The sequence below is a fragment of the Eufriesea mexicana genome, unplaced genomic scaffold (genome assembly GCF_001483705.2).
Source record: "Eufriesea mexicana isolate 0111107269 unplaced genomic scaffold, ASM148370v2 scaffold10, whole genome shotgun sequence".
Taxonomy (NCBI): Eukaryota; Metazoa; Arthropoda; class Insecta; order Hymenoptera; family Apidae; genus Eufriesea; species Eufriesea mexicana.
The window spans coordinates 400283-411985 of NW_016908175.1; the positions used below are offsets into that span (position 1 = coordinate 400283).

At 37.6% G+C, this 11703-nt stretch overlaps 1 non-coding gene across 1 annotated transcript; it reads left to right on the forward strand.

Moving 5' to 3' along the window:
- Window positions 1–10291: 10291 nt before the first annotated feature.
- TRNAS-UGA (transfer RNA serine (anticodon UGA)) lies at window positions 10292–10373 on the forward strand. The gene has a single exon. It is a non-coding gene; the product is annotated as a tRNA-Ser (tRNA).
- Window positions 10374–11703: the final 1330 nt, after the last annotated feature.

An 11703-nucleotide genomic window follows, 5' to 3' on the forward strand; every position in this document is an offset into this window, starting at 1 on the left:
AAACCTTTGTTGCTTCAACGATTACCAGATTACCGTTAAAGCCGATTCAATTAAGTTAATTTGCATTAATTAACTGATATTTGCATCCCTAGTTTTGCACAATATCGTTTAATATCAGAATAAAATTATTTATAAACGAATTTCTGGTTTTTTGGTAGATATATCTGTTGCGACCCTAAGACCGAACGTCCCAAGTTAAATGAAGGACTGTTTATATCCTTATTACCAGCATCCCTTGATTAGTATACACTCGTTATCACCTAGTCACCAGTTGGGTGAATCTTAGCAAGGATCAATAAATTACCCATAAAACGATAGGTATAAGGATTCAAATTTAAACATTCACCACCACTGAAAGACCATCACCATTAAAGTTAACATATCAGAAATATAGAGAAAATAAAAATATTTTAACATACATAATAGTGTCATTTATCAGTTTGCACTCGGAAGTTCTCTATCCCTCGCCTCTTACCCCTCTCATCTACCAAATGAGATACATAATTGTTCTCGCAGTAATCGCGGTTGTTCTTAAGTACCGACTAGCCTACGCAACGTACTTCCCGTGTACTTGACAGCTCCTTGCCTTGTAAGTCATCCTCACGGCTCGTCCCCGGTACTTATTTCCGTCACTGTCAATCTCATCATCCATCGAGATCTAGGGTGGACAGTGGACTGGTGGGACATCTGATTTGATGACAATACCAGGGTCTGTCGAACTTAGTCGTCCTACTAATCTGTGTACACGACCGGGGAATGGGTCCTGTAGTCGGACATTGCAAAAGCGTACCTGCCTGCCCCATTGCACAGCGGGGATGGGATTACGCGTAGCTACGGCACTGTCGAGACTAAAGAAGCGAGCAATGGCAGCCATGGCTGGGTAAAATCCCGTATACACCTTACCGACGAATAACTTCTTGATTTAACCCTTTGGCCTACAACCACGTGTGAGGCTCGTGGTCAGGTTTTCAAGCCAAAACTGATTATCACGTGCCTGATCCGTGGTACGTCGGCCGGGCCAAATGTAAACACCACGTGTCACGCCCATGGTTTGTGATGTGGCCCATTTCAATTATTAACCTTCCTTGATCGTTGTTTAATTTAATATATCATTTAGCTTTAATCATTTGTTTGTTTTTAATTTTTCACTTGTATTTCGACACCCCACGTAAATTGTGTGTGACTGGTACAACTTAAGACAGATTTGTCGAACCCTGGAATGGCTCGAAGGTTCAGCAGAAATCACAGAGCAAGGGGTTAATCGAAGTAAAAACTGTTTCCACAATCAAACCAAAACAAAGGAAAATATTTTCGAAACCACCATTCGAGATCCAACATCGAACACGAACAAACAGCCGTATCGGCGAACGGATCGAACCACGCGTGCGCAAAGCAATGGCAGACACCCACATCCCTCACTCGAGCATCGCGACATCCCGAATTCCTGGTTCCAATGAATCTCGGATCAATCGGCCTGTCAGCCCGATCCCTGGACACGCTCTCTGCGAGCCTGGCCACCTACAAATCTCCGATCAAGATCTCGAAAAGTCGAGCGTGACTCGCGCGGTAAAAAGGAAAGAGAAAAGGGAAAAAAGTGGAAGTGAGAGGCGTCTCGTCGTCGGCTAGCTCGCTGGAAACTGGCCCTCGAGGAAAAGCTTATTCGATTCAATTCTAATGGCGAATAGTTGCATTCGCGATATCTCTAACCGCGACGTCGCTCCGACAGGGACGGCCACAAGCCAGCTCTCCTGCTGTCTCTCTGCCAGGCCTCTCTCGAATGATGAGAGTATTCTCACCACGTTTTCCGCGACACCGGGGTATTACGGATCTTCAAAGCGCCGCCACGTCGGTCTGGCATCGTTAATATAAATTACACCCACACGCACGTGCAGGCCGTGTGTCGAGGCCAGGCACACTCACACACGGCCACGACGTACGCGTCGACGTATTACCAGATTCTTAGGAATGCTTATAATTTTACGAGCCTCCTTAATATGCGCTTAGCTTCTGCCGCGGTAGCCTCGGCCTGCGATGCCTGCGGCCCTCGTCCTCGTCCGACCCCTTTCCCTGCCTACCTACGACATTTTCTACTTAACCTTTGAACCAAGATCGTTCGCGCGTAGCAGGTGCATTCCACCTTGCGGCGCGACGATCACTCGAAAATCCGCTCCGCGGAGGCGCGGTCGCAGCTTCCTCTGCTGCGGGAACGTCTATATTGGATACGGCTGAACGAAGAGGGATTCCGACGAGATTGAAGTTTCCCTCTTCTTGCTGCATCTTTTCTCATATTTTTCTCTCCTCGCCGTGCCGACTCGCTCGCGCTTTCTTGTTTCACGGCAGCACGCGAACGTGGCCGACCTTTTTCGTGTTCCACCGCATGCAAGCGCGGTGGAAGTGAATGGATTACGTGGATGAGGAAGCATGGAAACTTCGCCGGGAATGCTCACCGCTATGGCAAGTAGAATTATTGAGATTGAAGTTTCCACGGATCGTTGCCCGGGAACGGCTATGTCTCTGATAACCGAGTATGGCAGTTGGGAAGGGTGGAGTGGATGGAGCGAGTGAAATTCGCTTGCAGACTTTTTTTCAGATCGTGGATGCGGAGCTAGAAGTTGAGGTAAGTATGGTGTTAATTAGGCTGCGGTGGTTGTTACGGGTGAGGTGGTTGGCGAAGATCTTGCGGGGAGAATGCGTACAATTTTCTTTGGGTCTTCGGTTTTGTACCTGTGTACGCGCGGCGGAGAGTGCACGGGTTGGTGGTAATGCGCTGATGTTATCATTAATGGCTTTTCATTTTTACTGACACTGGCGTAATTGAATTTCCGCGAAATCGTAGCAGTGGAAAGAATTTATTCGGAAAATTTACTTAAGCCTCTTTTGGAAACAGAGATCTATATTTTGTATGTATTAATTTATAGGTATTATCATCAAGGACATTTAATTTTTATTGGCATCGGTATACCCAAACTAGTTTAAAACTGTAATAATGGAAATAATTTATTAATTTTCTTGTAATAACAAAGAAAATCCCTCCATTACTTCTCTTCTTTCCCATAAAGATATAAAATCTAAAAATTAAAGGAAATTCTCCTACTTCCCTTTGTCTCTAAGAATATATATATACAATTATACAATTCTTCGAAATTCCACTGAACCCTACATGGATTAAAAAGGGAGTCCATTGCAGTAAATACTATTTAATCACATTTGTCTAATTTTCTCCTAAGAACGAGGAAGATTTCTCAAATGTTTTCTTTAAAAATAATAAATCATAAAATTAAAGGAAATTCTATTTTCCCTTATCTCTTAAAATATGTATAATACCCATAATTCTTCGCAATTCCACTCAACCCTGAATCGATTAAAAATGGAGACCATCGTAATAAAAATCATTCAATCATTTTCCCCTAGTTTTCTTTTGGAAACAGAGATCTATATTTTGTATGCATTGATTTACAGGTATTATCATTAAGAACATTTCATTTTTATTGGTATTGGTATATCCAAACTATTTTGAAACTGTAATATTGCAAATTAGTGATTTCCTTTTAATAATAAAGAAAATCCCTCCATTACTTTTCTTTCTTCCCATAGAAATATAAAATCTCTAAATTAAAGGAAGTTCTCTTACTTCCCTTTGTCTGTAAGAATATGTACAATATCTATAATTCTTCGCAATTCCACTGCACCCTAAATCGATTAAAAAAAGAATCCAACGCAGTAAACAACGTTCAATCATTTTCCCCTAATTTTTTTCCACGAAGAAGGAAAATTTCTCCAATTTTTCCTCCAAAAATATAAAATTCGTATTTCTCACAATTACACGTGGCCCTGAACCAAAACAATAAAAGTTAAAAGTTCGAAGCCAGAGACCAAAGCTGAATCCTTCGTTCTCGAACGAAGTACCAAAAAGTCGATGATTCGCGTTTAATAGTACTCGCGATAGAAGTATGTCAATCGCGTTGAACGCGAAACGCTTCGTACAAAATATATAATTCTAACTTTCCCGATTTCTTGGGCGAGCTGTGCATTTTTCAATGCTCAAGGTGCAAAACCAGTATGGTACGCGAAAGCCACTCGGCTCGTTTATGAGACAGGTGAAAGGCCACGGTTTTTGTTCCAACGAAACTTCCCGTGTCGCCATTTAAGCGCGCGCGTAATCATTAATGTATTACCGACCAGTCGTAATTGCATTAATTTCCTCTCATAATTATGAATCTTGCTCATGGTTTCCGATTGCCGGGTCGCGTATCCGCAAAGAAAGCTGGTCCCGCGGTTGCAATTAAAATCCGCCACTGCCTCGAATGTTTGTCTAATGACTAATGCGATAGAAACGAATCAGATCGAGCTGATTCGCGCATTAAACGTGTGATTTTGTTATTATCCTTGACGGATTATTTTTAACACGAGAATTTGAAATTGGAGGTTTAGCACGTAATGATATTTTTATTTAAATAGTATTTTCGCGAATATTCTCTATGGCTATAATTTCTGCACACGTGGTGTACAGTAATTACTGTAATTTACTATAACTTCAAACTACGATCGTAACTTGTTTTTCACATAATAATTGTGAAATTCGTTATTCGATAATAAATACCGATATTATCAGCGATTGTTATCGTTGTTGCATTATTTTTGAGATACAAATTAGAAATTGGAAGTCACGTTAGTATCATTATCGAATGTAGAAAATTCGTTGGCTTAATTAGAAATTTCGTTGCATATTGTTTTTATTTACCAATTTTTATAGTTTGCTATTTGAATTTCTCTCGTGAAAATTATCAGTTGTAAAATCTGTTCTATATTTTTTTACTGGAATTTCTAAAAACCGCACGAGATACGAGAAAGATTGTAAGATTCGAAGTACTTTCTCCGCTTGCAATTAAGATTTAATGTCAAAAGCGTGAATCGAGCGAATAAAAAGTATATAATTATGCAAAAGATATTTTGCAATTCAATACCTTCTAGAACGAATGACTAATGAATCGACGTTAAGATTCGTGCTCTTATCTACGTATGTGTGACGTGAATAGATAAAATAACCACCGACGCAACGTATTTGCCATTTATGTCCGAGCAACTGAGACGCGTACCTAATATCGCTGACGTTTTACAAGCCTTATAGATATTAATAAGAAAAAAGCTACATTGTAATTTCGCAAACAGAGAAAGGAAGGATAAAGGAAATGTTGCGTGACGCCTTTGAACATTCGTCGAAATAACTAACACCAATTTCCATTGACCCATTTGTATCGCGAATTCTTTACCTTTCTATTTAACATTCTTCTTCCAAACGTTATAATATCGAGACGTTTTAATTATTATTAATATCCTTGTTATTGTTACTTTAAATATAGACTAACTCTGTGAACACCACTGGCCTCAATCCGGAAACCTCGTCAATCTGTACCGTATTATTCAGTTCTGTTCTCACCGATAAAAATAGAAAAGCGAGTGGGTCTATTGTACAATTAAATTCATAGATAGTTACAATTTCTTATTATTTTTTTAAACAAAATTCCTGCGCTTGAAAAGCTTGTCAATGCAATGATATTTTAAAATTCGAAGATAAAAAGAGTCAAAAACTTCTCAGAATCCAAAGAATTGACATATTCATATAATTGTATATTAATTATTCGAGGACCGAGTTTATTTACAAAAATCGGTCAGAAATTCCCGAATTCTTCCACTGTCTATTTACCAATTGTAACTGATTGCGATTCCCAATAACCTATCAAGATGATAATTCGAAAAAATGTAGATATTTCAGAAAATAGCAATAAAACGAAATATGATTCCTCGCAGGAAGTAAAAATAAACTAGAAACTTCAACCACGAAACAACCCCTTTCTTCTAAAAATTCCAATATTGTATCTAAGTACTTATTTAACCCTTTTAGTGTCGGATGACAATACATCGTCGTTCGCTACACTTGCGAAAAGTGCCAACGACAATGTATCGTTACGTATGCGATGGCGCCTTATTCTTCGCGTTGTGAGAAAGCTCTGTCCCAAAATAAATTTGTAAAACGTTACAAGCGGTTTAATTTCGTTGCAAAAGAATTTAAAAAATTGTTTTTGGATTTAACTTCTTGTTATATTCTATGCTGGTTGGTGCCGAGGCTCTGTATACGCTGGAACGATAAGGTAAGAACTCGGCACGAGATAGTTTCTTGGGACCGTAATCGCAATACGTTTATATCGGTTATATTAATAATCGATATTGGTTATTTTATTACAAATGATTGAAAATGTAATACTTATACTTCATACTACGCGACCTACGTAAAACTGTGATCAAACGATGATTATTCATATATGCAAATATTGTTTGTAGAAGAGAAACTTGTTTCTATATTTTTCATCGTGTCTTATATCGATGTTATTCGTATGATTTTCAATAAATATTGAAATACAATTGGCATTACATTATTCTCCCTTTCTTTCGTAATACGCTGCGTTTTGAAATTTTTGAATATCATTCTTAGTTTGGTTTTTATGAGCTTTTTCCCAAACCTTAGTAAATTTGTCAAATTTTTCCAGTTATCTTCGCATAGGCACCCGTTTTTCACTCGGCACTAAAGGGGTTAATTATCCTTACCAAGTTAAAAACTTGAAAATAATTGCAATACCGCAACATCACGAGTAGCTTCTGCCTCCTATTACACTGTCTATCGCTATCGTTGGCAAGAACAATCGTCACACGATCGTCCGAGGATGAGCGTACGTACCGCGGACTTGCACCGTGACCAGAGAGATAGTTATCTGAAATTTCTCACGGTACAGCGAATAAAGTCGAGTCGAGTCAGAGTACAATTGGTCGGATTCGAAAGGACGCTACGTTTTCATTAGTCACGAAACGCGTGGGACAGAGACACCGGTCGCGCGGCCCAGTGTCTCAAGGGTTGACTCAACAACTGTCGATTCGTCACTGTCAGCTAGTGCAGTGTCACGAGCTGACCGAGATGAGACGACCGATTATGGGAATGAAAAATGATCCGCGAAAACCTTTGATATTTCGTCCGCTTATTCCCCGGGGAACACGCTGCCTCTCGTCCCTGGATGCAGAAACGAAACGGGTTTGTTTCCTCTGCTCCGGCGAGAGATGGAAAAGTCCTTCCTTATCCTTCGCCGTCGGCCAGTCGAGGAAAAGTCACGCGAAAAATGGGATCGTGACTTTTAGCCGGGGAATTGCACTATCGTTGCGGGAAAATTTATTGCCTCTGTTGCTGATATTAATGAGCTTAATGTCGTTATAAGTGGGCACGCGGTGATGTTGCAGAATGGGGGGTTGAAACGTAAGGGAGACCTGATAGTGGTCGCGAAGTTAGCTATCGCGATACTCAAGCGTGTTTTATGGATTTTCACGTATTATTGCTGGAGATTAGACGAATTAACTCTTTACGGCACAGGATTTCAGATAATAAAATAGACCCATGTTGCACAGAAATTTCATTGCGTTTTAAATGAAACAAAATTGGCATATTTTTGCTAATAAAGGAATCGCATAATGTAAAAACATAAAACCAGGAAAAATTGTCGCAATAAACCTTCCACTTATAACAATTGATGAACCTGTACTGGCATGTTGAACATAAAAGCAGGAAAAATTGTCGCAATAAACCTTCCACTTATAACAATTGATGAACCTGTACTGGCATGTTGAATGTTGTCAACGCAAACGAATACATTTACAACATTTGTCGAAGGTATTACCAATTGCTTTTCGATCTGGGACTAAAAATGTCCCACCATGCATTACGGTGCATCAAAAACTGTGCTCCAAAGAGTTAAACGTTTGGAAATCTGTGGAAACAGACGGTGCTTATTGTCTCATAATTATTATTTCTTCCTGTGGAGACAGAATAAATTTGATAAATAGTAGTTCGAATTATGGATACACGAAACTGGTAACAATATGGAAAAGTATCAAAACTAAAATTTTGATGATGGCGATAAATGTTAACACGTTGACTGCCATGGTGGTCATCAGTGATCGATGTTTGTCTCCTCAGTGAGGCCATAGTGGTCACCAGTGTTTGACGATACCAATTTTTAAAATTTATTTTTGTTTTATTCCAATCATTTTCTGAAAATTTGAACAGCGTAAATAAATAGAGAACTTTGAATAGAAAACATTAATAATATGCACTTTTTTTTTTTATTTGTACCATATTGTTTGATAATTCATTGTTGTGTGGTAAGAATAATGGAAATTTCATCGTGTTCCCTTGAGCGTATCATGTAAAACTGCATGGCAGTCAAAGTGTTAACACTTTGCACTCGAGAGGTACCCTTCAGTCGCCATTTGATAAAATTTCGAAGATCGATATTAATTAATATGTCAAACTTTAGATAATGTAACGGTGTGCGAGGTATCGAAATCAAATAATTCTACGTGTTAATTATTATACGATTTGTTATTTACTGCTCAAAAAATATCGTTAGTTTTATAGCAGAAAATCTTTAAACTTCTACTCTTCCTTAGCCAGAAAATCGTCAAGTGCAAAGAGTTAAAATTTCATGATGAAATGAACGAAAAATTCCGACCATTGCCAATTCTTTTGTTGATCAATATTATTACGATGCGCAAACATTTTAATGCAAATAAACACCGATTTTTAATACCACAGAAAATTAAAAGTTTTCAGACTAAAGACAGACTAAGAAAAGAAGACTGCAGAAATTCTAGTTTTACAGAAATTTAATTTTTCTAATATAAGAATTTTAATTTCTAAATATCTGTCTTATAAGACGGTGAATTAAGGGAAGCTTAAGTATTTCTGAAACATGGCGTGTCGCATCAGGTATATACGTACGATTAAAAAGAGCAATAACGACGCATCCGGCAATTAAGAGTTTAATTAATCGCGTATTGGCGTTTCGATGTCTGCTTCGTTATCACCCATGGAAGCGATTGATTTATATGCGGCGCGAATCGAAGACAACGCTCGCGAAAATTACAACTTCTCTTTTTCTCTTCTTTTTACTCCGAGGCTACATACGAAGCTCGATATCATTCTGCTTAACGATCGTAATTAAATAACCATGAGATGACTCAATTATCGTTAATACGGTCACGATGTGCCGCTTTCCTCAGAACCTTCGAGGAAAGAAAGAGAGAGAGAGAGGTGAGTTTAATTAATCTGCAGTTCATTCGTTAAAACCCGGAAATGCGACCCTGTTCCCTTGTAATTGTCTTAGTTCGATCGTTTCCTTGGCTAATTGAAATTCTTACCCAAGTACCAGTGGCGTCGTGAAAGAAACTTGCCGGACTCTATTAACCGATGCTTAATTAACACGTCAACGATCGTGTGATTTCATGGTTCCTTAAATTAGCCACGAGAACGATAAAGCAGCCATTCGGAGCTCATTTCGGCTAAAGTGTGTCACATTGTTTCGTTACCCCTAAATTTGTATGTAATTGGATATTACCATTTTGCTTCGATGATAATAAATAAATCACGTATTATTAATATTCGTGTTTTTGTATTACCTAGCTCGCATATTTAATTTCAATGTATTTTAATGTAATTGTTGTAGGAATTAATATAGCATGTCATTAAATACAATAATAACACAGTATTATAGTAATATTTAGAATCGTCTTGGGTAATGGGCCATTCGGAGCTCATTTCGGCTAAAGAGTATCACATTGTTTCGTTACCCCTAAATTTGTATGTAATTGGATATTACCATTTTGTTTCGATGACAATAAATAAATCACGTATTATTAATATTCGTGTTTTTGTATTACCTAGCTCTCATATTTAATTTCAATGTATTTTAATGTAATTGCTGTAGGAATTAATATAGCATGTCATTAAATACAATAATAACACAGTATTATAGTATTATTTAGAATCTTCTTGGGTAATAGGTTAAGTTTATTACTTGAGTTAATAAAACAAATGAAAAATTGTTATTTAAAAATTTTTACTGAATTTGCCTAATTGGAAGCTTCAAATATTAATCGTTATTTAAATCGTTATTGTCACTATTAATTGTTTCAAATATTATTTTATCATTGTCATTGAAAGAAATTCACGTTCTGTATTATCGAGCAATACTCCATATTTGTCATTGTGAAATCGCGTCACGTCACGTAAGTATGATATCACATCACTATATCTAATATTTTTCATATAATTATTTATATTTATTAAATTATTCTTATGAATACATCATCTCTTTATATTGATATATTTTCAACGATAATTTAATATTCATTACCGATTCTTCATACCCTATCCGACTTTAGTACTGTATGTAGTAATCCACAGAACACAGCTGCGGTGTCCGAGCGGTTAAGGAGATGGACTTGAAATCCATTGGGTTTTACCCGCACAGGTTCGAATCCTGTCCGCAGCGAATCTTTTTTTTCTCCAAAAAACTCATGCATAACATTCACCGTACATCAAACATGCATCCTACGTACATATCCTTCAATTGTAATTATTATAACAATAAAAAAAAAGAACAATTTGATCTCAGGTAGTAAGACAGACCACGTTTATTTCCACTCACCGAGACCTCGCATAGTCCGATGGTGCAAGGGTGACGAAGATTTTTCTGCGTTTAATTCACGTCCTTCCAACGTTCATTTGTCACTTTTGTAACATTCATTCCGCGTCAGCTACGATTGTAAATGAACCACGGAAGAATGGTTCCTGAAGCGCGACTTTCACGAATACACACGGCTGCCCGAAAGTACGAAGTATGCAGATTTCAACAGCGATTAGGAAGTTGTAATTCGTCATCGCACCTACGCAATGAGCGTTACGTTCAGCCGCGATTTTACGATAGCGATAATAATTCGCAAAGGGCACGCAGGACCCGATAAATCCAGCGTTGACGTTGATGCATTACGAGAGATACGTTACTTCTGCGAGTGATGAAAATTGCCACGCTACGCAGCGTTTGAAATTTGTAACAGAGGTGTAAAACAGAATTATAAATGAGTCGCGGGGGGAGGCGAATGCTCAGGAATTTCTGATTGAATGTTCAATGGTCTGAGGAGAATTCGAAATAAACTCGTGACTTAATTCTTTCGTTTCTACGATTTTTGTGAACGCTTTCCTTATCTATTAGGGAAATTAATTTTGACAGAAACAAGGAAAACTATATTATCTAGGAAATAATACCTTGTATAACATACCAGTGAAAAGGTACTAGATTTTTAATTAATGTCAAAATAAATGCAACCACTCATTCAATATATTTCATTCAAACACTGTATCCAGAAAATAAGACATTATTAACATTACATTAACAATATTACAACTATCAAACGAGTCAAAATTACTTATTTTCGAGATTTTATCCTTGTATTCATTTAAAGTATGCAGCTGCTGTTGACAAAAGTATCGTTCACTTTTATTTAGATAGGAATGTGATTATACATACAATTATTCAACTTCGTCGTGTCACTATTATTAAATGTAATTGTGCAACTCCATAATACCTACAGAAACGATATCGTTCGCATATTCACCATGCATGCAACGCACTTTTCCTCACGCTAAACTGCGAAAAATGAAACGATAACCAAATTCAACCCTATTCAAATCTCTCCTTCAAAATCTATATGTACAATAAAATATACATATAAATGCAATACACCACGACATACTCCAAAACAGTGCTATGAAATACAAATACCATACGAAAATGAAGTCACAAAAATAATACATATTAAAAT